The following is a 26,203-nucleotide window of genomic DNA, read 5'->3' as shown; positions in this document are numbered from 1 at the left end:
TTCCTGACAAAGCCCTCATGTTTTATATATATATAATGTAAATATTCATTGTAATTGAACAAAATAGACAAATAAATAGATAAAAAGGCTTAGATTCCAGTACCTTTTTGATTGGTCTACATCCTGATAGGGCTGCAGGGGGGAGTTTTTATTGCAATATTTTTTCCCTTTGCTCACCTAATAGTTTTACTGAGCTGCTATTTTTTTATTTCTTATGGGGTTTTTTGTTGGTTTTTTTTTTTAATGTACTGTATTCACTAATCAGTAAATAAAAAATATAAAAGTAACTTAAAATGAATTAGTGTGTTAAATCTTAAAACAGGTATATTCAAAAAGGAAACAACTTGACTCAGTGGTTTTAATAGTTTTGATTGTTTTAGGTTTAATGAATGTGATTTATTTTCATAGTGTTGTTGAAATAGATCTTTTCATAATGGTTAACTGATAAGAAAGATTATCATTCCACCAGGGTAGTGATGACCAGTGTTTAACCAAGATGGTTCCAGTACTTCCACATTTCTGTTTGAGGGCTCAGCTGCAATTTCAACCATGTTTTCAGGCTAATTCCACCTTTCTGACTTTTCTTGTGCATCAGCTGTATCTTTACTGTCAAACACTGATAGAGTTAATACTTGGCCAAAAGATTTGGCTGTGGCTGAAAGATTTATATCATCCAGTTTTAAGCTTTGTCTTGCTCGTTTGTGGGTTTAGCTCCCAGTATTGCATTCAAATAGTTTTCTGGGATCTCTGCCTTGTACTATAAATGAAAGTGAGTCCTGCACCTGCTGCTCTGAGTGTTCTTATGAGCTCTTGTTGCATTATTTGCAAGTTACTGGAATATAAAAGACATGTAGGGCATAAGGCAGGAACCACTGCAAAAGTACATAAGTTTAAGTACTTTTTGAGCCCCCATTCTTTTTGTTCAGAAAGAAACAATCTCAGTTAATACTGCATTACTTGTTTATGTTTTGTACCTTATGTAAAAGACCTCTTTTAGCTTCTGTTTCACCATTTGATGCTGATTCCACTTTTTTCTTCTGCTCTGATTGTTTCCAGTGTTACTTACAAGGCATGTTATTACAGATAAACACCATAATTAGTGGGTAAATGATAAGGTTTAATTTTATTCTGAGCCCACAGGGCCTGAATTAGAGAATATTTGAAGAATGCTGACAAATTTCCTATTTTTCAAATGTCATTTTGTTGAATAATGAAAAGAAACATTAGGGAGGCCAACAATAGAAATTATTATAGTTCATTATATAGTTTGTAATAATCTTTGTAGTTAGTCTGCAACACTAGATTTTGAAGTTCGTTGAGTGCTCTTCTTCTGATTACTTTATGTTTTATGTCTAACTTAACTCTTGTTGGTAGCCTAACTGGAGTTTCTTTTGAAGAAGGTAGGGACACTTATAGTATCAGAAAAATATATTGCAATATTTAATATATTTTAAGTTTAAAATTGCTATTTTAATTTATTTACTTTCATACATTGAGTTTCAATTCTGGTTTTTATTTAGTTTTGGGTTTAGTAAGAAGATAACTGTCCCAAGACAAACATTCTCATGGATACATTAGAGTATTTTAAATGGTATATTACTACAGTAAGGAATGGAAGGACAATTTCAGTTTGACTCTGGTGGGTAAGTATTCTTCAGCTTGTTTTCAGATGTTGAAAAGGTTTTAGTAGCAAAATTTATGGAATTCATACAACTGCTGTTGAATATATTGGTTTAGAAGGACAGGATGGCAATTAAACTTAGATGATTGTTGATTATAGTAGAGTTAAGTTGTTATAGCAACTGGAGCTCTCATCTTTCCACTGTGCACAGAAAAGCACATACTAAAGAAAATAAAGGGAAGAAGACCTATCTTTTCCTTTCTCCCAATAGTCTGCAACATAATTAACATAATTGATATTCAGAATTTTTCCTTTTGCAGTTTCTAGTACTTAAACATTACTATGCAAATACAATTAATTCTGCAATCATCAGACTTAATTCACTGAAATAATTCCATTTTTTTAGTTAATACTGGATTTAAGCTCTCTACAATCTTAACCATTTAATTAAAAATATGTAATAATTTCAATCCTTTTACAATTTATAGGAACATTAGGTTTGTTATTTTTCATTTCTTTTCAAGAGTTAAGGAGGTGTAGTGCTGTACTCAGTCATACTGTTTTTAAAACTGGGTATCTTCTGCTGATTAGAAACCATAGCACTGCAATGAGTCAATGGCAGTTATTGGGAAAATTCGAGGCAGGAATATTTTTTGTGTGTTCAATATATTGGATTAGATTAAAAGGTGTTAAAATGCAAGTCCAAGGCTTCTGTTCCAATTTATGCCAGCTGATTCTTCTGAGAGCTTTGCTGCTTTTCATGAATCTATGGGTGTTTAGAGAAAAGTTTCATAATCAGCTGGCAACACTTTGAATGCTCTATGTGCGTGTGAAACAATTGAAAATTAGGAAATCTTAAATTTATTTCCTGTTCTGCCCCGATCTGAGGTGGTAGCTAAGTTAGAGATGAGGAAAAGCCTTGAATCACTATCCATGGAAACCTTAGATACTGCAACATGTGTGTCCCCTTTTTTTGGCTTTTTTTTTTTAGTTTTTTTATCCCTGCAGACAACAGAATCCTGCTGCTGGATTGTCCCTGATTTACTGCCAACCCTCTTGACCTGTCCAAAATTAAAAGAACACAGCTGCATGTGGAATAACAACAATTTTTTAATAACATTTTCATAGAGATGTTTCTAAACAACTCCTTTCCTTGAATGAATGACACGATGGAATAGTACCAGTTTCCTTCTCAGTTGGTCATCAGAAAATGTGAATGCTGGAGTCTGTTAGGCACAGGAAATTGTGTTTGGACTTCTGCCTTCATTAGGTTAAAAGAACAGGAACTTTTATTCTTCATTTTATATCAACTGCAAAAAAAAAAAAAAAGTGTTGTTTTAAATTTAGAGGTCAAGAGAAATTAGTTTGATGTACATGAATTGAAAAGCACTCAGGGTTTTGATTTTCTTAATAACTCCCAATTATTTGTTTTGAATATGTTTGCCATTTCTAAAGAGAACACTTTTAGGTTAGATAGAGCTGTTGAGAACTGAAATGTCAACTAATAGTTTTAATTACTTGCTCAGGATCCTTTCAAAGGTAGTTTGAAAGAAAATGAACACACACTCTCCATTAAAACAGTTGAGGTTTAAATGTCTCCAAATAATGTCTAATTTCAAGTTGCAGAGTTTATGTAAAAAAATGAATAGCCCTTTTTGTGGAACTAGCTCTGGCAAAGGTAGGCTGTGCCATTTGCAATACCTGGCAGCAGAAGAGTAGTTAAGTCTGACCATTAGAAGCCCTTATCATTAGAGTTTGCTGTTTAGCTATAAAAATTTGCTCAGGGCTAAAAATTAGGCTCAGCAATTCTAAACATATGAGGTTTTAAATTACTATTAAAATGTACACAAAAAGCAAGTTTGATTACAAATCCATTACATTGATAGTTCTCTTCTAGTTCAATATTTTATGTGCTATGAGTTGAGTATTCTGAAAGTAGGTAGGCAATGTTTCTGGTCACTAGGTTAGAGCCTATTTTTTTATCTTCTCCTAGTTTTTTTCAGATCTTTTATGGAGTTTTAAATTACATCTGTGCAAAGTTAAAGTGTTTTATTTCCTCAGATTTAACCTTATGGTTTTCATTTTTTAATAACTTTCATTTTCTTGAAGTATGATATCCTCATCCAAGGCCATCTGCTTCTTTTCCTGCTCTTTTTGAAAGAACTTCTCTGTTTTGGGCAGCTTGCCTTCTGCTGACCAGAGGGTGAAATGATAGAGTTGTCCTGGTTTGACTGGATCCCCAATCCAAATCCCTTTGTAGTGCAGGTGTGTCTCTTTAGCAGGTGCAGCTTTGTTCAGCTTCACTTTGTAGCCACAGCACTATTTTGTAGAGAATCTTTCCAAAATACAATATTTTCTAATCTCAGAGATGGGAATGAAGTGAAATGCAAGGAAAGATTTAGAGCTGTAACATTACGTAGGAAAACAGTTTCTGTGTTTCCAAGGATTTTGGTGTTTCACAGTGAGAGTGATTGGTTGGAACCCAAACTGCAGAAATTCCCTGGGCAAGAATTTCTCCACTGGCTGTTGGAGGACTGCAGGCCTGGGAAATGCAGGATCTTGTCAGGCTGCCAGTTTGGCAGCTAAAATGAGCCAAGCTTGTAACCTCACAGGGATCCATGTAGGTCTCAATAACTTCTGAGCCAGCAGAGTCCCACAGTCCTTGAGCCTGCATCCCTCTCCCACTCATGACAGGTTCTGCTGCTAAATTCCTGCTGCTCCTCAGTGCTAAACATTTTATGTATTATTTAAATTTAGTACAGTGAGAGGGAGAGTTTCAAAATAAAGGACACCTACCTCTCCTTTGAAGTGCAGATTTGGCAGGACACATTGTGATGGCCATCTGTAGAAGTAGGATTTCACCTCTGCTTTTTCTTTTTGGAAACTGGAATAGTCACCTGTACAAACTGTCTGAAATAAATCAGGTCCCACACAGCACAAAATCTTCCTGCTTGCCATCTTTCTAGTACTGAGATTTAAATGTCTGGATGTTGCAGATTTATATATTTCTCAATGTTGCAAATAATTATTTTAATTAATCTCATTTAATTAAACATCTGACAACACTATAGCTGTCAACATACATGAAAGACGTTATAGTACAGGCAGTATCCACATTTAATCCCTCAGTATTTCCCTTTGGAATTCTGGGTCTGCATCCACTTGACTCTTATCTCAGTCCTATCTGCACCAGCTTCTATGGCTCTACTTTTGTACCTCAGCAAGTATTAGAGGTAGATTAAAAAAAGCACTTCAAATTTTTAAATAAAAATAAATACAATAATAAATAATTTAAAAAACACTTCAAATTTTATTTGCAGTCTTTGTCCGTGAATATGAAAATGCAAACATTTATCATCAATATTGTAATATGCCTTCAATCTTCCAGACAATACTTGGGATTTCATATGGCCAGAGTTTTTCTGTTGAATGGGCAGAAACTTCTTCAGTGCAGGTGTCACCCTGTGTCACTGTGTCAGCACAGTTTGGGTGGGTTCACAGGGATGTACAATTCTCATCTGGTTCTGATGTGAGAGTTCACATCCTTTCAGGGCCATTTTCAGTGAGGCATTGCAACAACTGCATTTGATATTTCACTTGACTGCTTTATTAACACTTTATCAGCCTTATCAACATCAAGAAAATACATGGAAAAGTCCTTAGTTCTCTCACTGTGATCAGAAAAAATAAGGAGCATTCTGCTTTACAAAGGAGACAACAATTAGCTGGGTGTGTAGGCTGGAAATGGTGAGCTCCTTTCTTTCTCCTGCTTTGATGAACCAAAAGAAAACATATTGTATTGCTGGTTTAAAGTCATTTCAATTCAGAGAGAATTCTCAGTAGTTCTCACAATTATCCAAGTTATCTGAGGCTACAGTTATTCCCTAAAACTAGGAAGGTGTCTGGGGCAGTGTTTTTCACAAATGCAGACCCTGAAGAGTTCATTTATCTCCAGCTTTTTGATTTGCAAAAGTAGCTTTGAGAGTTGTATCCCAGTTTATGAGCTGCAGAAATGCTGCACTGCGTACTGCATGGTTTCTTAGATGACTTGAAATAATGGTTGGTTATTTTTTTGGGGTTGAGATGAATAGGAGACAAACCCATCCATTTTCATGTCTTTTTCAGATGATTAAATCCAATCCTGAGATGTAGATTTCCTCGGTATTTGAAGGGATAATCCACCCTTGCCCTCGTCCCAGGTGGTTTTGGGCATAGTTGAACAAGTTAGTGAAGGCAGAGGTCACAATTTTCTATTGACATTCCTTTTTCATTTCCAGGTAATGTTAAGAAAACAATCTCTGGTGAAATTGCTCTTTTTTGTCATCTCAAATAAGTTACTTCTTTTCTTTAAAGGTTTTGGTTAAATTTAGTGCAGATGCCCATTGAAGTGTAGAAAACAGACCATGTATTCTAATTGGGAATTTTGTACAGAGCTGCAAAAGTTCAGATAAAGGGAAGAGAGAGAGAGAGCAATTAACCTCAGCTTGTTCTGTAGAAGACACTGAGACCAAAGGAATGGAATTGGTTTTGTATTTTTAGACTGATTTGATATTTTCAAAATTGTAAGCAGGCTAACTAAAAATCTGATGGACATTTAACAGAGTTTCATTAATGTCTTATTTTGGAGTAGTGCTAATTGAGTACACAATTTTTTCTACTACAGGCCTTAATTGATTTTATTCTGGAATGCTGTAAAATCTGAAGAGACCCGATGTATTTCATGTTTTTGACTATTTGAGAATGAGACATGCTTGTTGACTATGTTCTCTGTGGGGTAGCAAACCAGAAATAATTAGCCTCCAGAAGATGAATTCTGGGAAATATATTTTTTTTAAAATACTTTTCAAAGTAGAGTTTACAGTCTAGTTGTTATATCTTTCCAATTCTAACATAATACTCCATAGTAATTTATGTATAACTTTTTAGATTCAGTCTTCTTTCTGATCAACCAGAAAAATTGGTGCAGGTCCACCAAATTAATTACCTACCTTCACATCAGCCAAGCCTCCTTTCATATCATCCCTGAGGAGCTGCACCAGCCTCATCTTGATCTCCCTTAACTGAGCAGGAGACTCAGATTTGGGGTTTAAATCCCTACCTTGATTTCTGTCACCTCTATACACTCGTCTTACACAAAGGACAATCTGCTTTAAATTTTCCATATGTCCCATTGCAGGAAATGCAAATCCTTATGGAAATTCAACAAAAAGAACCAGTGCAAAGGAAGGAAAGAGTAGCTGGCTTTTACCTTTTCCTGGGATATATTTCACTGTAGAGTTGGTTGAATGTGACCATTATTTACTTCTGTGCAGACTTTCATTTTCTTTTTCTTCTGTATATTCATGAATTTATCTTCTCTTCCCACCTTGATATAATACATTGTTCTTCTTAACAATTGAGGCCTTTCAAATACTGTCTATTTTCTTTTCCCCACAGGGAATTAAAAATCCTATGGATTCATAACTAACCAGAGTAGATACATAAAAGTCTATTTGATTTTCATGTATTTTAATAATTCCAAATATCTCAAGCATATTATGGAAGAAGAAAAAAAGTAATTTGCAGGATTTTTCAAAAGGCAAAGAGAGTAATATTGTCACTGAAGTAGGTAGAGGCCTGATAGATTTAATAATGTTGAATGTGAGGCAGTTATGCTTTATTTTTTTATATATTTCTACTGTAATCTGTGTTAAAAGATGATGTTTCCAGCATGCAGGGGAAAAAAACCAAACAAAATAACAAACTTTCCCCATTAAATGCTTCACTACATTATTTAAAACTCATTATTTGTAAATAAACTTTAGAGAATGTCCTTGACAGGATATAATTTATGTTGTTTTCAATTTTATTCTCTGAAAACAACATAAATTCTCAACTAATTATCAAACAGGCTAGTTTATGGCACTTTTTTTTCTTCAGTACCAATAAGTTTAAGTATTGTTTTAAAACTATTTGTCATACTAAGATTCTGATTCTGCATAGGATTAAACACAGAAGTTCATACAATCAGTTTTGAAATCTGATGCTTGGAAGAGATGTAAAGATGACCACGACTTCATTACTAGGCTGAGTGCTTCAGTCCCAGTCAACCTGCTTGTAACAGGCTTTAGCTTCTCTGTCCTGAGGTGTTTCCAAAAATGTTGCAGTTGGAATCATGAATAGTTGGCTTTTGTTCTGATAATATAATGGGCAAAAATCAGTTTTTAGGTGTATAAGATCGGCATCGTTAAGAGGAGTAGTTAGCTGAGTGTCAGAGTTGTACTCTAATCAAAGGTACTGGGATATTTAAGACAGAGTCTCCTAAAGGATTCTTTTCTAATATTTATTGTTTTATCTACTCTATGTTAAAGATCCCTCCTTGTGGTGATAACAACCATGAACTTCTCGTTAACCACAATTAATCCAACAGCACATTATACCTGCAATGACTTCTCAGCAGTTAATGAAATAGTCATTGGCAAAGTCCAGCACAGGAGCTGTAGATCCTGAGTTCATAATTTCATCTTGACTGCTTGATTGTGCACCCCTCAGTCAGCCAGGATCCTTTAAGATCTGGTTAAGGAGTTATTTGCTTTATGAAGTCCTTAAGCATGTGTGTAACCACTCACTGAGTAGATGAGCTTTTCTGTCTTGGTCTCTCTGACCTTGGTACTCTGTCACAGAAATGTAATAAAAAAAGCTTGCAGCGAAAGTGGAATAGTTCAAGTAATACAAAAGAAGAATCTGAAGCCTCATCTTGCTATATTGGTCCTGCTTTGCCATCTCGCTGTAATGTTCATAAACAACAATATCATCCCACAGATTACCAAAAGTCAGTTAAAAATGGTATTTTATTAAGGAGTTAGGAATAAAGCAGAACATTAAAATTTAAAAATCCAGTATTAGAGTATAACACTTTTATTCAGTCAAGCTTGGCTTATTTTATACACCAAGTAAATGATTGCAAGTTAGATACCAAGACAGTTTTCTTTATCCCATTTAATTATGGTTTGATTAATATTTGATGCAGGGCTTGCAGAAAAAGATATTTTTTTTCTTAAGGCAGTAAAAACAAATTTTGGATAATGTAGGTGTTTAATCTCTTATCAATCAAAAAAATATAATCTTCCTTGTTAGTGGATTATTCTGCCCTTTATTGTATCAGTGACAGTCTTTATACTAATATATCTAATATCTACATTGACCAGAGCAGAAATTACTGCATGCACCCTGCAATTTATAATCCACTCTACCCAACTCCTCATCAATTATTTTTGCTGCAAAATGTAGTGCCAGTGATAGGTATTTTATCTTAGTGCTGCATTCCCACTGCCTGCGGACTGCTGCTTTGAAGACTCTTAAAAGCCTCTCTATTTAATAGCAGTAGCCAGTGCATCTGCTCTCAAATTTGTTCCCACTTGCTCACATTCTGTTTTTCACAATAAACTTTCATACAGACATAGCAAACACAGCTTGTTTAGTATCAATTTATTTCATAGTCAACCGTTCTCAAATTCTTAGTGAGACTGTGTCAAAATGCGGATTTCACAAAAAAAAAATTGTGCACAATGTGAAAAACTAATATTTTTCCTTTAAATGAATGTAACGGAATTTTCTGTAATTAAATGTAAAGTAAATGCTATGTGCTTCTAGAGGATATGGTGACTATTTTTCATATCAGTGACTTTGTCACAGAATGGTTTCTTTCTGAAATCTTTATTCTGTGTGAACTTTCCACAAAAGAAATGAAAACACACAAGTGGACAATTATGGACCATATTATAAACATTTAATCACCCCATTTTCACCGGAAAAGCTCCCCTAACAGACCACAATAAATTATTTGTGTACAGGGTGACTTATAAGTATGTTAAAGCCAATGTACATTTGGGAAAAAAGAATCTGTTTTGAGACTAATTAAAAACATTTGTGAGACATTACTTAAATCTCTGCAATTTCTTCATGAAGTTGTTTGAGAGACTTGACTGTATTTTTCTTTTTCTATCTGTTAAATTATCTGTAACTGTCTGTACTCATGAATCTCTTGTATGATTTTGAATGGGAGGAATTTTCAGGGATTGTGCTGAGTTGTATCGTCTGTCTCATATTTGTGCAGGTTAATCCAGAATCCTCTTTTCAGGGCTGGATCTCCACCCATGGGCTGGATGAGGGAAATGGAACAGGTTTTGGCTGGTCCCTTGCTTTTCTTATTTTACAGAGAGTAGCAAATCAAAGAACATTACAAACTCTCTCTTGCCACCAATATATTGCCCTTGGCCACAACTAATCCAACATCTAGTTTGATGTACTATAGAAACCAACCAAACAAACCTCTTTTATATTAAAGTCTTTGTGTCTCTCCTTTTTTGATGGAAACTACAAATTCTGAGGTTTGCTTTCTGACAAGTCTGATTCCTTTAATTCAGGAAAATGTTTCTTAGTGTTTTTCATATCTCTCTGTGTCCATGCTTCTATTTGGAGTGTGGATTTCTTAAAACTCACGTCTCATACATGTTTTCTTAAAAATAAACTTTGAGCATGGACAGTAAGTGAACTCTTTTAGAGTTTATAGACTCTGGAGGTTTGTGTTTGTTCTGGAAGATTTAATATTTGACTGTTAAGTAGTGGTAAGAGTGCAGTGGCCGTGTGGTACCATCTAATCCAGGTCTGTGTTTCTCTCCCAGTGGCTGCATTACAGACTCTACATTCTGCATAAATCCCACCTTCTTATGTCATCGTTCTTTTGGTAAGTGAAACCTTAAGCAGCCTTTGCATCTAAAGACCTTGTTGGCTTTCTTTTTTTTTCCTTCTTTTCCATATGCTTGCCAGAGCTTTTTGTGTTCCAGCATCTGCCTTCTGATCACACATTGTTTGTGCTTCAAATAGGGAGCTGACCTTATTCAAGGTTGCAGACAATACCTGGCATATGGTAGCTACATCATGGTTTGTTACCACCCTCAGCTCTGCTAAAGCACCCAGAAATCATTTGGGTATTGACCAACACAGGTGAAGTGGTGTCAGGAAGATTACTTTTCTGTCTAGGGATGTGTCAGCTGTTAGATTTGCTTGACCACTCTGTTTTCTGACTTACATGAATGTGGTAATGGCACAAATTAAAAGGAAAGAAATCTTTAGGAGAGATGAGTTTTGAAGACTGTATAGCTCTTCTCTTGATTATGTAGGTTGGTCCTTTTGTAGACGCAGTATGAGATGTAGCTTCAGTAAAAATGTAGCTTCTTTTATCCCTAAACAGCACATGATAAAACCGTGACATCCCACCTTTTTTCTTTTTATGGACTTGAAGCATTTGCAGGGTTTCAAATCTGCACTGAGGATATTTTATCTATTTTATCTTTCAGATGTTGTTATCTCATCAGATATATGATGTAATGCAAAGCTGGCTTTGACTAGGTTTTCTTGAGGTTAGGGTTTTTTGACGAGGTTTTCTTGATAGGAACTAAATCTGGGTTCAGCAAAAAGTTTGTTGGATTTTCAATATCAATATCATTAGAAGAAGTTAGGTCAGAATAATGTATAGGAGTAGGGACAGGAAGTATAAGAAAAAGAATGCAAAGATGGAAGAGTGTAGTTTGGAAGCCAAAGCACGAAACAATGTGTGAAGGAGAAATTTTATTTTATCTTTTATAAGAGGAAATTAATAATGTGGTGGTGTTATAGGAAAGAAATAATCTTTATATAAAAATCCTGATATGAAAGGTGCTGGAAGAAGCCACTTGTAGCAGATTGCAGATTTTTATTGGTCTAAATAGCCCAGAGGTTGTACTATTTCCTGCAAACTTGAGCTTTTGTGACTTCGTTAATTATCAGTGAAAGAGGTGTGGGGGATCCCTGAGTGAACATGCAACAAATAACAATTTGTACTGAGTATCAAGTTCTCTGTTGGTTGAAACCATGTTTATTCTTAGTCTGAGTTGTCTGTGCAACCCTCTTCACACTTTCTGTTTCTACTGTATAGAGTAGGAGCTATTGCAACAGCAGAACTAAGTGGGACAGGAAAAATCCAGTTTTGGATTTAATTATTTGTTTTTAATGCCAACTTTTGGTTGCTGTATTTCTTTCTGTGAATTACATGAGTTAGTTTTATGTGTGCTCACTTTTTGGGAGGATGAAACCCAAGTTATAGGTGTGGGCAAATAATTTTAAGCACCTTAAAATTTTCACCATGGAAAAATTAAACCACTCTAGTGATTATTAGGGACTACAAGCACACCAATTCTATATTAATACACCAATATAATTACTTTGTCCTGCTCCTTTCTTTGTGAGTAACTAGTAGGTGGTAAGTAATCTCTTTTTAAGCTATTTCCCCCTCAATATGTCAGAGGAATTATTTGAAATAATTATGAAAGAGACATAGAATATAAATGCCAGAATAGATGTAGATGGGAAAATATTACTACAGAGGGGTTTTGTAATATGTTGGAAATGTCATTTATGGTTCTGTTTTAATGAATGGGTAATTAGTTGGCTGAACATCGGTTCACTTCTTAATGAAATCTTAGTGGATTAACTCTATGCTTCATTCATATTATCCTACAGAATTTTTCTGCCTTTTTTATAATGAATAATCTTTTTGTGGTATGCCAGTATGAAAAAGAAGAATGTAGAAATTTTCTACTTTTGTGCTGTTAAGTGCATTTGGAGTCTTTTTTAAAAATGCTTAAAATACGTATGGTGGTGCTGTTACTATACTTCTTTCTGCAGAAACAACCTATTTGGATATTAATTCTTACACCTGCATTTTCTGCATGGTTTTGGTTTTGTTTAATTATATTTTTATATTCATTATCATATCATTGGGTTTTATTCTCCCTTTATTTGCCTACTGACATCATTTAAGAGTTTTCACCTTTAGATATCCAGATTCTTTTGTTGAAGGATCTCTCCTGTCCCACACAGCAGGAGATCTCTCCCTGGATCCAAGCAGGACAAGAACAGGACATTCTGCTTCTTGCATTTCTCAGCCCCATGGGTTGAATCCAGAAAACTGTGATTTTGCTATTGCACACAGTTTGGACAAAACTGTTGGTTTATGGTTGTCAAACCTCTTAAACCTGTCTCCTATCTGTGCTATCAACTGGACAATCCTGACAAATTGCATTCCTGAGCTTTCAGGTTCAGTTAGGAGGCTGAATTTGGAGTTTATGGTTGATATAGTACAATTATACATTAAATTTTTCCAGGTTCAGAGTAGGAAGTGTGTAAAGTTTCATAAAATCAAATACTTATAACACTTCAGATTGTCTCTAAATTCAAACTTTGATTTCAAATTCTTTGTATTTTGAATCCTATGAAACTTTAAAAATCTCAAATACAGATGTTGAATGTTGAGCCTCCCTAAAAGTACACAAAGAAAAATCAATTCAGCTCTTTGCTTTTCCTTATATATGAACCTGTTCCTGTATGAAATATGTTTATTTTCACAAGAGCTTTTAAAAGGTAAACTCTCCTTTTTGCCTTTGTTAGTGTGCATGACATTTTTCTTATATACATACACTTTACACTTAAGTGTTTTCCAAAATGTTTTTCTGGTTGTCTAGAAGTTTACCAAGACTTAAAAAAACCCCAACAAACTACCCCTATTTAATATTCAATTAAAAATATAAACATATATCTGCTGATTTTACTTTAAAAAATACTTTTAATTTACCAGATACTGCTGCTGGTTACATTATAACTTTCTGTAGCTTTACGTGCTTACAAAAAACAAGGTTTCAGCTAAGATAACTTGGATTTGTAATTTGTTTTCATTTTCTTTTATTTACTGTCTAGCAAAGTGCTATTTGCACTGAAATTTGACATCTCAGCTGAACCATTATATTCAGCTGTAATTAGAATAAACTATCTGCATGAATTACTGTACATTGGGTTTAGAGATTTGTTTGGAGACAACCATTTCTTACCAAAGCACAGACAGCAATTTGCTGTCTAACTTTGTACATTTGCAAAATACATTTAGTGTAAAATTAATTAGGTCATTAGAAACCTATTATCTTGTCTCAAAGAAACTGATTTTAAAAGTAAGCATGTTTTCTGTGAAAGGTGACAACTTTGAATTCAAATCCAGTTGTGATTCATTCTTCAGGCTTTGTTCTTGCTTTTCTTCATCAAAACAGAGAGGCATAAAAGCAGGTTAGAAGTAGCTCTCAGTATTGTGGTAACACTGAAAAAAAAAAATAATTCTTTAAAGGCCAACTTTAGTGTTTGATGACATTAATTGAGTAGTGTCCAATCCCGGAAAAATAGCATTTTCCCTCCATTTTAAGAGTTGTCCAAATACACAGAGGAATTTTAGATAGTTCTGCAGTGTTCAGAACAAGTGCAGAAGTCAGGATAATAGGGAAAGGTGTGTCTGTGAACTACACAAAGAAGGTTTTTTTTTAAAATTAAGTTGAATACTCCTGGTGACACGTGAATTGCAGCTCTAACCTAAAGCTTTTCTTGTCTCTACAGTCGTGTCTCCATTCTGAAGAGATCGACCCTTGGTGAATGTCATAGATTAAATTAGTTTATGATTTCCAGTACAAGTTTGAGCATTATCTTTAGTACCTGATCTGTAATGAAATTTTCAAGAAGAGAAAGAAAATCTGGGGAGTTCCAGCGGCCTGCTCTCAGCTGTATTTTGTCTTACATACTCTGTTTGTACTCCTTCCATACTGCTGAATTGCCTAGAGACAAATTGGCCAGTTTATGCCTTACACCAAGATTGACATTTTTATGGTGCCCAGAAGACAGAGTTTTAAAATTCTACTGTTTGAAAAATTGTCCTGATATTGGAGGGGAACAATCCATGGTTCTGTGAAAGGGAAGGCCATAGTATGCTACTGAGGAAGAAATAGTTTACCTGTTCAAAAAGTGGTTGAACTGAGGTCTTCTGAGTTGCTTAAGAAATTTCGGCTCCTTGGTTCCATCTGATAGAAAAAATGCTCTCACAAAGGGATAAGCATTAAAGCTTGGACTAACTGTAAGTCTCTAAGTGTATGATGAGTTTAATACACAAACTGTTTCAGAATACAATCCTTTTTTTTTTTTTTTTTGAGTAATCGTAAAGGATAGCTGTTTGTTTTACTTCTGTAGCTATCTCTTAGCTTTCCTCACTCTTCCTACCTCCAAATTATGACTTGACTTTTAAAAATTTATATTAATTCCAATCTTGAGCATTTTGAAGCTCCTGCTGACCAGTAATGATGAAGCAGAAATAACTCCTGTCTTGTGGGTAAACTCTCTGATGGAAGCATCTTACAGCTCTGTCAACCCAGAGAAGGCAGGGGACTATTTCCTAATCCTTGCTTTCAGGTCCAGGTGATGCTTCTGTCCCCATGATACCTTCTGTCCCCTGCAGCTTGTTCTTGTAGTCACCGCTAAATCTTTTGCTGACTGATTCCTTCAAACAGATCCCTTCACCCTGTCTCAGTGGTTTCTTTAGTATCTCCCTCATTCTGTCCATTTCCAAAACAGATTATCTATAAAGAAATTGTCCATAATGAACCAGTCCTCCATGCAGGTTTTTTCTTTTCATGTTCTGCAATGCTTTCTCTCCACCCCTCAAAGCAGGGAACTCAGTGTAGACCCTTTTCCTCCCCAAACATGCTGTAGGCAATTTAACCAATTTCACTTCTCAACCAGATTTTTTTTTTTCAGTACATTTCTCTGTGCTTTCTTTAAAGCCACCTGCCTAGTTTTCCCTCTCTTTTGGAGACTTCCCTGCTGGGAGTCTGAATGCTGCTGATCATACAGGCAGGATTCAATTCAGAAAAACACAGCAAGCACAATTTACCTTTCAGCTTCCATTCCCTGTGTTGTGTCAGGGTTTTGTTTTTGCTTTCAGTGAATGCACAACCTTACCACAAATATTGTTTTGGCTGTCTTTAAAACATGGAAAAATTTCTTTTCATATTTTATATTCTAAATGTTTAGCACAAAACCCTAATAGACAAGTCCAGGAGCACTCTCAGTGTGGCAAAGAAGTATTTTACAATCAGACTACAGTAAGTCAAGAGATTGTATAGCATAAAGGAGAAAAATAGTCATATCTCATCTACTACCTCTGTTCTGAGTCAACAAACTAGAGGAAGAAGCAAAAACTATCAGGCTTTAGTAAGAACTGTCCTGAAGGAGCTGCTTCAAGCCCCCGTCCATTGAATGTGGCATTCCATGGAGTTACAAGCACAAGGCAACTTTCTTTTCAAGTAAAGGAAGGTTTTTTAGAGTAATTTGGAGAGAGTTGAATTAACACATCTTAGTCCTTAGATATTTATTAAAGGTATCTTAATAGGCACCTGTATTTTAATACTCTTTGTCTGAGACACTGTGTATTCAAATACTGAAACACTGAACTCCAGTACAAGTACAAACGTTTCATAGTGAGAAAGTGCATAATATTGATATAATCAAAACTTGGGCCCCTTTCTCAGGGTAAGACACAGCAGACTGACAGTGACTTCACAATTTTGCAGTGTAAGTTTATTTGACATAATATTCATCTGATATGTTACAAGCTAAAATATCATTTCTGCAGAATAGTCAGAATACAGTTAATTAGCAAAGCGCTGACCAGGCATAAACCCAGATCCCTCTAAAATGGGAAGATGACAGTAAGCTGATCCTGCAAGTTTCCTATGTTTTTAATTGTCTGCTTGTGGCAAGCTTGCCCAATATTGATGTGTTTGCATGGTGCAGGCACCAGTAGGTATCCTAAAAACTTCCCCCGAGAAACCTGAGGTAAACCTGACTTCAGTTGTGCAGATAAAATGCTGTACATCCTGCATGAGCCACGTTGTTGGGATTTTTCTTGGGTTTTGTGCTTGTTTGTGGGGTTTTTTTGGTTTTTTTTGTTTTTTTTTTTTAAGGCATCCTCGGTAAAAGGTCTTAAATACCTGAATTCATTCACCTAATCTCAGGGAGGCAGAAGATCACTGCAATTTTGCTTTGTCCTTTCAAAAAGCCCACAGATTTTGCTGACAGGCTTCTGCTTCCAGCTTGCAGTAATTGGTGGCAAACACAAAGCTAATTCCTTATTACACAGTATTTTCAGGGGGTTAATGGCTAAGCTGTTGAATGCAAAATAGTAAGCCAATGAAGTGGCTCCTAAGAGAACAAAGATCAGTAATTCACATTCTCCAATGCTACATTTCTGGTTTGTGTTTCTTATCTCTGTTCTCCTTTTTGTAGATTCACTTTATGTAAAGTAATGCATAACTAAAAGCTGTCAATAGTAAGTTGACATAGAACACAGTGAAGATTTGGTTATTGATATCCAAATTCTGTATGTTCATTTGTGTCTGTAGCTGTTAGGAACTCATAGTGTGAAAGAATTTTTAAAAGGGGAGACCTGAGAAAAATGAGTTATTTGCAGCAGTAGAATGGACATTTCACTTAGAGGAGGAGAATGAGAGAAAATTTAACACTTTTATCAAAGTTGTCTAGCTGCAATAAAAGAAAGTCATGATATTTTTAAAATCAGAAATAACCCCTTTTAATTTTACGGTAGATCTGAAGCTGGGGATGTGGAATGGAGAGAGCTGCACATCCAACAGCTGAACCAGCACCTTTAGCCACTGCACTGCCATCTGTTTATTGTTTTGTTTGTGGGGGTCGATGCAGCTGTGTGAGAGAGGTTGGGTTATTTATGAATAGCAATGCTAACAAATTAATGACATAACAAGCCTGCTGCAAAGGCACTGACCTTTTGAAAGCAAGAGCAGTAGCACAAAAAGGTTGACTTTATTAGAATCTATTAGATGTTTTCACAGCCAGTCCCAAGGGTGGAATTTCAGATAAGCGAGAACTGCAAAGCACCTGATGAGTCATTAGGAAGGTAAACCCCATTTCATGAGAAAAATTGTATATCTGATAGCAAGATCACATGCATGAACAGTATCTTCACTGTTCTAAATGCTTTCTGTTAATTTGAGCAAAATGTTGGAGGTTTTGTTTTGTTGGGGTTTTTTTTGTACAATAAATATTTCCAAATACTGGATAAAATTAGGGTGAGTTGCCATTTTTAAATCAGTGTACTGTCCCAGAATGATTTTGGAGAGCTTCCCAACTGACTTCTCTACAGGTTGTTGTTGTCAGCTGCCAGACCTCGGGCTACTTTTGTCACTTTTATCCTTATGTATTTTTTTTAACCAGTATAATCCACAGATTTAATGTGGTGGGTTGGGGTTTTCTTGGTTGTTGGGTTTTTTTGATTGTTTGTTGGGAGGGTTTTGAGTTTTTGTTTGTTTGGTTTGATTGTTTTTATGAGCACTGTCCTTTAGTTGCTGAGCAGAAAAGGGATGAAGGTACATGAGAACTCTTGAGGATATTTAATATGACCCTTAAATATTTGGTTTTGAAGTTTCTGATGATTTGTACTTTGTCAATTTGACTTAAAATTACTGCTCATACTATTTTCTGTTGGAAAATACCATATTCTACGTCAATAGAAAGTTCACTGTGATGTACATTTTTCCTGACATTCTACTGAATTGTTTGCCATGTATCCTGTTATGGATGTGTGATTAGTGCTTGTAAGAACAGTTTTGTGTGTCCTTTTCTCCCTCAGTCCTATTTCTGATGAAGTCTGTGAGAATACAGACTTGGATTTTGAACTTCACTACCGTCATTATCTTGTATTTCCATATGGAAATTGCTTTTCAGAACTCCAGCTGAGCCTTTGGGATGCCCCTTCTAGTTCTGTGTGCATTTTCAAGTGAGGTGAAAGCCTGCTTTTTGTTTCAACAATTATTTTTGGGTTGCTGAAATGGAGAAAAGACGATATAGATATATCTATCTCTATATATTTTATAAAAATAAACTTGACAATGAAAGAAGTGAAAGAATACGATTTGTGGCTCGTCCAAAAAGATGATTTAACCCTTAAAAGTGTCATGGCTATTGAGCAAGTAAATGTCTGATTTTTTTCTCACTGAATCAGTTAATGGAAACAATTAGGATGCCTATTTTGTGTGATGATCATGGATGAGAAGATTCTCAATATTGGACCCAAAAAAGAAAAAGCCTGCATTTTGTTTACCTTCCTGAGATGATCAGTGCTTTCAGAATGCAAGGTTCACTTTCAAAGCTCTTGTGAATATTAACGGACTTGAAATGTCTTAGAAATATTTAGGGCAAGTAAAATTCCACAAGGATCAGTTTATTCATTATTTCCCGACTCCATAGGATAATTATGTTGACTGATTCTTTACTAAACAATAAGTCTGTGCTTAAATTCAGTCAAATTAAGTTAGTTGAAAAGTTTATCTGCTTAAATGTGTAATTCTTTCATGGAAGTTTAAGGCAATTTCAGAGGGATGGCTTGTTAAGTCATAGTGGAGTAGAACACACTTCGTGGGAATTGTATTGTTGGTTATTCATTTAATTTTTAAAAATATCACAAATGCTTTTCCTTAAAATCTGACACATCTAAAGCTTAACAGTGTTTGCTAAATATTTTACAATCTGGGTAAGGAAACTTTACAGGATGGTGAGCAAAACCACTAACACTCCTCACATATGCAATCAGCAAGACTTGCAAGATGAAGGGGTAAAAAAAAAGCATGAGAGACCCTTGAGCTTAGTTTTCATGAGGAAGTCCACGAATCTACCTGAGCCATGTGGGGGTAAATGAGGCAGAGCTGCTTTGCTTTTTGATTTTTATTTCAGAGATGGGGCTTGTAGTAAAAGACTACTTGTATTCAGGGGTTTTTAAGTCATTTGAGGATAAAAAGTAAAAAAAATTGTGTAAGAAGAGTTCCCGGTGAAATGTGAGAAAGGGTGAAATCTCACAGAAATTGTGAAAATAAACCTGTGAGAGGTGAAAGACTGAAATGAGCCTGGAATAGTTTTTTTCTTTATTAATCCTGGTGTTCTCCTCCAAAAGAATGAAAAGACTGACTCTAAAGTCACAGCAAATGTGACTGATCTGATGTTGTATCAACAGCACAGTGGTGCATAATCCACGGATTGGGTGGTTCAGGATAACCAGACAAAACACACGTTAACTGTCACAGGAGAAACCTTTGGGTTTAAAAAAATGGTAAATATTGTTTCAAGTGAAACACAGGCAAAGATCAGGGTTATAAACCCCCATTTGAGGAATGTTGCTCTTATTGTGTATTATTGTCAAGAAAAGAATGACTTCAACAGAGACAAGACAGCTTGATTTAACTTCATATAAACTTCTTAGTGTATTGTATTCATTAATCTTGGATGTTATCTCTAAAAATAGCACTTGAAAGTGCCTATCAATTAGATTTTATGACATGAAAATGTCATTTCTGAAAGAATTGGATATTATACGAGATATGACAGTGCCCAGAGCCAAATTGGGAGCAAAACATTTCTATCTTTCCCTTAGGCATGGGTTGAACTCTTACTTTGGATATAGGTTAAGTTATATAGACTTAATAGCTGGTTCATTGTGTTTGGTTTGGTGTTGTTTGGTTTTTCTTTTGACTGATTTCAAGGTCATTAAAGTACCATTCAAAAGGTGTATCCAATTTCAATTGCCTGTTTTCGTACAACAGATTAAATTCAGGAATGAGAGAGATTGTAAATCAAGCAGAATTATCATAAATGTGTGTAATTTATAATGTAGTAGAAAAGATAGGAAAGATGTTCTGAAAAGTGGTTTCTTGTGGGCATATTAAAAAAAACCCTAAGCACATGTTTTTGTTAAAATTTATAAAGGATGGTTAAGTCATAATAAAAAGATATCATTGTAATAATATTGCAACTGTAATAAGGATATCAAGTGCTGTACACTCAGTGAAAGCAAAATGTGGTGAAAGTCATCTAGATTGGATCCTTTATACAGTACAAATATTTTCAATCATTAATGGCTTCCTGTTATTGTATTGAGTCCCAGATCAGTGTACATGGAACTGAGGGTCATTGAAGGTACATAGAACTGAAGCCAAAAACTTCTATCCTTGAATCAAAACCCCCTTTTACTGGGGTTTTGATTTAACTGCAAAAGAGTTCTAGGGTTGCTGATATTACCTGAGATCTGTGAATTTGCTTCTGTTCACTTACACTCTTGCATTTGGTGTTCAAGTGTATTTTATGCTGGAATTCAGCACAGAGAAGACCATAACTGTGAGCAGTCCAGCAGGTTGGAGCTGGCTCTGCTGAGAGATTAATGCAAATAAATGCTCTAGTTCTCCCTGGTCAAGCTTTTTACACTTCATCTGTTTGCACTGAATACAATGGCTAAAAAAATAGTAAGTGAAAATTACTTTATAATGTTGAAGTTAAAGTTGTTTTTTTTTTTTCAGCTAAATCTTAGCATGAAAAAGGATGATTGATATCTTTTTCTTGTCTATGCTACAAATTTTACCATACTGGGTCATCTCAGCTGTTCTCAACTTCCTCTTAAACTGAGGGATTTTATTTTTCTTTTTCTTAATGATAACTAAATAAAACTAGAAATCCATTCATTGAAGTTTTGGAATGAAATACTTTTCATTCTGTGTTCTCTTCTTACACATATGCTGGAGGAGGAGGATTCTTTTGGCAAGTGAGGGAAAAAAAGAACTGAATTTGCAGGAGTCTCTCGGTGCTCCCAGTGCATCAGATGATGAGCTACTTGCAAAGTCTTGCTGAAAGTGAACCTGCAGGTGCATCTCCTCACTCAGACTCTGATTTTGTGATTTTGTTGGAGTCCAACAGCACTTGGGAAATGGCATTGCCATTGCAATACAACAGGGTGTTGTGCTGTTCAGGGCAGGATTTGGTTCAGTATTTCCTGTGATCAGATTTAAAGCTGCAAAAGCTTGAAGAAAAGCTGCCTGGCCAGCAGTTGCTCACTGAGGATTTTTCTTTCAAAGCTTTTGTATCTACTGAGAGTTAAATGGGGGTCAGTGGAGAATTTAAAGTTGAGAATTAATTAGAGTAGGGTGAAGCAGTAAAACACTTGGTGGAGGAAATCATTGAGGACATCATTGAAGGGCAGAGAAGTCAAATATTAAAAAGAGGTAAGTTATTGTAGAAAATATACTAAGACAATGCGGTGAGAGTCCCACCTAGTCATTCTTAGCATGAAATAATGTGTTAGAATTATATGTGTCAAGTACATAAGATTATAGTCACTCACTACTTGAAAATAGTGGTAGAAATATCTGTGTGATCTGGTAATACACATTTAATAACTGAATTGGAGAGAATTTATTTTGCTAATAAGTCAACACTTTCTTTAGAAACTAAAGGGAAAGAGAAAGCCTTTAAAAATTTTACTTGAATATTCTACAGAATAACACAGCTAATACTGTGCCTTACTATTAATTAATAACCCCAGATTTGGTTATCAGGTGGAATCTTGGCACCACTGAGATCGGTGCTAAAAATTCTGTTGTCATATTGAGAAAATAATGTTATTGGGAGAATAATTTCATCCTTTTAATCAGTTTTTGCCAGATATGTGGTGCCTTTACCAGTGCCTTTGCACATTCTTTTTTTTTTTATCCTGAATTAATCTATCACACTAGAACATGTTGTGAATGTCAAAGGATACTGTATATCAGCATACATAGTGATACAGAATTAGCATATTCTCATGAAAGATAATAATGTAGTGTTAGGAAATGAGTCCTAGACATGTCAATGATGAGTGACAGGAACTCACATTGCACTGGATAGGCAGATGTTATGAATAATAGTTTGCTTAGTGAGTGTAGACATTTCTGTGTCTCAGCTGGGCCTGCAGGTTTCAAAGGAAGGTCTCAAATGCTTATTTTTCTTTCTATTGCATCTTGATTAGCTTGATGCAAACTGAAGATTGGAGGGAGATGATATGGACTGTGCTAAAGGAACTGAAGATAATCAGTAAATGTAGTCTTTCAGCCATTCCTCTCCCCAGTCATCCTTTAAGCCAATATAGCTGTAGCTGGATTTGTGGAATGTTTTAAAGCCCATCTGCACTCACACCTGAGCCCAAGCTGAATGTACTTGCTTAATCTCATGTAGACTTGATTTATATGGTGGTAGGTGACGAAAGAGTGAACTGGGAAAGAATTTAATTCTAGATCTTGGTATGTTGCCATTAGTAAAAAAAAAAAACAAAACCAAAAAAACTCAAAATGTGGTGTTCTGTTGTGACTCTTTATTTCCCTTCACCATAGGACAGCTTTCTGGATTCCTCTTCCTTCTTTCTTGTGAAATGGAAGACAATCACAAGACAACCTCTAATGGAGTCTCTGCTGAATCCTGCCATCAAGAGGACACTGATTTCTGACTTCCAAAGCTCCCTCTTGAAGACTTTCTTACATTAAATAATATTTCGAGGAAAACTAGCTTTTGAATGTCACAGTGTTGCTTATTAGTGGTTGGTAGGTGTCAATGTGCTAATAGACACAAAGACTTCATAAAAAAAAATAAAATCAATAAATCTCAGTAGCAAAGAGAAAGTTTTGCTGTTTGCATTATTCTGGCTGCAGCACAGTGGATCTGAGGAACCCAGGTGTGGGAGAGAGAAATGGTGCTTTCAACAAGGAATACTGGTGGGAGAAAAGGGAGGGACAGGAATAGTGTCTGCAAAGAAAATATAACAAGAAGAGAGCTTTTAGCTCAGCCAGGATCACACAGAACACGGAGAGGATGCAAAGGCAGACCACAGAACTGATTAAAGAAAGAATTCTTTCAGTTCTTCTAAGTGAAGTGTAAAAGATGTTTTAGAACCAGAAAGCCATTGAAAAGTCATTTCATTGACATCCCAAAGGAGAAGACCCATCTTGAACAGGTGTGGTAAGCACTTAACCGATTTTATTTTTGTATTTTTTTCTATCATATGCTTCGTTTTCTTTCACTGACAGCGGTCATTGTTCTCACACCTGCTCTGATGTGACAACAACATGTACAATAAAACCTTACCAGGGAGTTTATAAAACTTTTTTTGTAAACTTGTATGCTTGATGTTAGCAAAAAGTGAAAGTAGTACCACTATTTCTTTATTACTTCAATCAAGTAAAATATCAATTAATATTTTGAATATGATAAATAATGGTGCTTGTTCTTTCTTCCGCCCTCAAAATTAAAGATGCATTGCATCAGTGATAATCTTGATAAAAAAATAATCTCTTTTTATGAAAGTCTTTTGCTGTTTAAGCAGAGGAATGGATTCAGAGTGAATAAAAACTTTAAATCTGATTTAAATGTTTTTGCTTTTTTACAACCCAGCGTTACAAAGCCAGTAGACAAAGCAATAAACTCTGTGTGTTTCAAGTATTCTACACTCTCTTCTGATTATCCAAGTGTAGCTTTATTTTCCTATTCACTTGTTGTGAAGGAATTCAGAGTCATTAACAACTGATGTCTGAAGGTGCCATCAACCCAGTGACTTGATGGTGTCAATAAAATTTGTACAAGGCTCCAATCTCAGAAACTACTGTATTGACTCAGTCTAAATAATGTAATATTTCCTGAGACAGTAAACCAAGAACATTTAGGGAATCTTGTTAAAGAACAAGAAAAATGCTAAGAAATTTTATTTTCTAGAGGGAGATAAAAGTCTGGAGATGAACAAAGATTGTGTCTGACCTCTGAGATTTCATGGCAGAGCATTTTTATTGACCAGTTCTTTTTAACTGTGGTGGCAGAACTGGGGATATGGTGTTTGTCAAGGCCTTGCCAACTCATGCTGTGTTGTGTTTCTTTGCCTGCAGCTAAGTTTATTGCTCACTCAAAGCCTAAAATAAATAATAAAATAGAGCGAATGTAATCTTGGAAAAAAACACAACCCCTCCAAGAAATTGGACTACACAGTCTACTAAGGCTTTCTGAATAAACATGAATCTAAACACTTGAATTTAAACAAAATACTATTCCTATTTCTGTAAATGATCCATCTTTCTCACACAAAGAATTAAAAAGTGTTAAACTCTCTTATTAAAGAGCTCATACTGCGGGATTCTAATGATCTCTCAATATTTTGTGACCTCAGAAACCGTTTCCTCTTCTTTTCTAAAGAAAGCTGTTGAAACTTAAAACAAGCTCCCTCATGCACATCTGCAAACAAGTCAAAATAAACCTTTGCTTAGATGACTTTTGGTCTAGGACTATCAAAATTTTCCATTTTAGGTTAAAATCTTTAGTTCTTTAGATGAAATAACTTTGGTTCTTTAGATGAAACTGGATGAGCAAGAAAAAGCCAACATCCATGACAGCAACAGTCAGGTTTTCTCATATGAAGGAGAAGCTTCTTATCAGTTCCTTGTTTCCATTTGGCTTCAGATTTAGCAGAACAGTATTGTTAAAATATGCTGTTCATCTCTGCTTCTAGAAGATCAGTAGATAAGACTAAGTATAATAAAAATAAAAGATATTTCTGGGATAGGGGATGAAACCACTAAGTGTAACCACTCAGGGCATGTGACCTGAGCTTTGCCTTTGAATTCCATTGTCATAAAACCAAACTCAGAAAAAGAAAAAAATCCAGCCTTTTGAGGTATGATTACTTAAGCATTTTGCCAAAAGAAAAGTATAAATATTATAAAACTGAAAATGCAAATTTTGAAGAAATAGAACATCTGGTGCCAATTGCTTATAATTATTTTGCAAATGATGTTTTTCCCAGTGGCATTATATTGTTCTAATTGATTTCCCAATATTTGACAAACATATAAACACACAATGCATGCCAATCATTAAAATTACTCTAATAATAAAAAACACCTCAGCATTCGCACTGTTAAGCAGTGAAATTATTTGGCAGGTTAGTTATCAAAGAAATGTCTTGCTGAAGCTCATGCAGACATTTCTGGGCTATTCTTGTTGGAACAGATATGCAAGTGAGCAACCTGTGTTTATATTTGTTGTGCCAGTGACACAAGGAAAAGTAGAAGAGGTTCTGGAGTCAAAATGTAAACACCCAGTTAGGAAGTTGGTGCTTTGAAAGGTTTCCAGATAGGAAGGTGGAAATGCAGCATTTGAAGATGTAGCTGAGGAAATAAATATGCTCTGTGGAAAATGAATGAGCTTCATTAGAAAATGGAGGAATTCTTTAAATAAAGGACTAGGTAGAGGAGGAATAATAAACATTAAATTGAATTGTTGGACTTAAATACAGAGAGAAAAGCAAGGAAATCTGTATTAGGTGAAGATGCCTTTAGCTTCTGTGACTTAGACCTGTGTGGCCATACCAAGTTTTAAAACTTTATGGTTTTGTTTTACAGCTGCAAAGCAGATTATACTAACACAGGAAAAGAGTTTTAGTAATTTATATACATTATCCTACAGCCAGATTATAAGCATTTGAATGTGCTGACCACAAAGCAAACCCATCAAATATTTAAAGGAAGATGCCAGCAAGAAATGTGATTTATAGCGGACCTTGAATGTGAATAAGTTTCCTGGTAAGAGTTTTGATCAGAGTAATGATTTTTACTGTTTAAATAGTTACACTGATGCAATCTCCATGATGAATATTTAGACTGCAATAAAATAAAAGTATGTTTATGTAAGTAAGTTAACTCTCCTATGGATATGTAAATATCTTCATATCTCTATAATGTTCCATTTGGTCGTTCGGTAATTAAGATAATTATGGACAAGGTCACAGGAACAGAGTTCTCTCTAATGGATTGGCTTTTACACTCTTGAGAA

The 26,203-nt window shown here is 35.2% G+C and overlaps 1 long non-coding RNA gene across 1 annotated transcript; it reads left to right on the top strand.

Moving 5' to 3' along the window:
• The first annotated feature begins 1,526 nt into the window (after positions 1-1,526).
• On the top strand, positions 1,527-25,949 carry LOC113948119. The gene is made up of 5 exons (XR_003528002.1): positions 1,527-1,643; positions 14,075-14,106; positions 20,664-20,829; positions 22,726-23,347; positions 25,774-25,949. It is a non-coding gene; the product is annotated as an uncharacterized LOC113948119 (long non-coding RNA).
• The last annotated feature ends 254 nt before the right edge of the window (positions 25,950-26,203 follow it).

This window comes from Corapipo altera, unplaced genomic scaffold, assembly GCF_003945725.1.
Source record: "Corapipo altera isolate COAL_440 unplaced genomic scaffold, ASM394572v1 65, whole genome shotgun sequence".
Classification (NCBI taxonomy): Eukaryota; Metazoa; Chordata; class Aves; order Passeriformes; family Pipridae; genus Corapipo; species Corapipo altera.
Note: the sequence above shows the minus strand (reverse complement) of the source record. Positions and strands in the feature narration are given on the sequence as shown.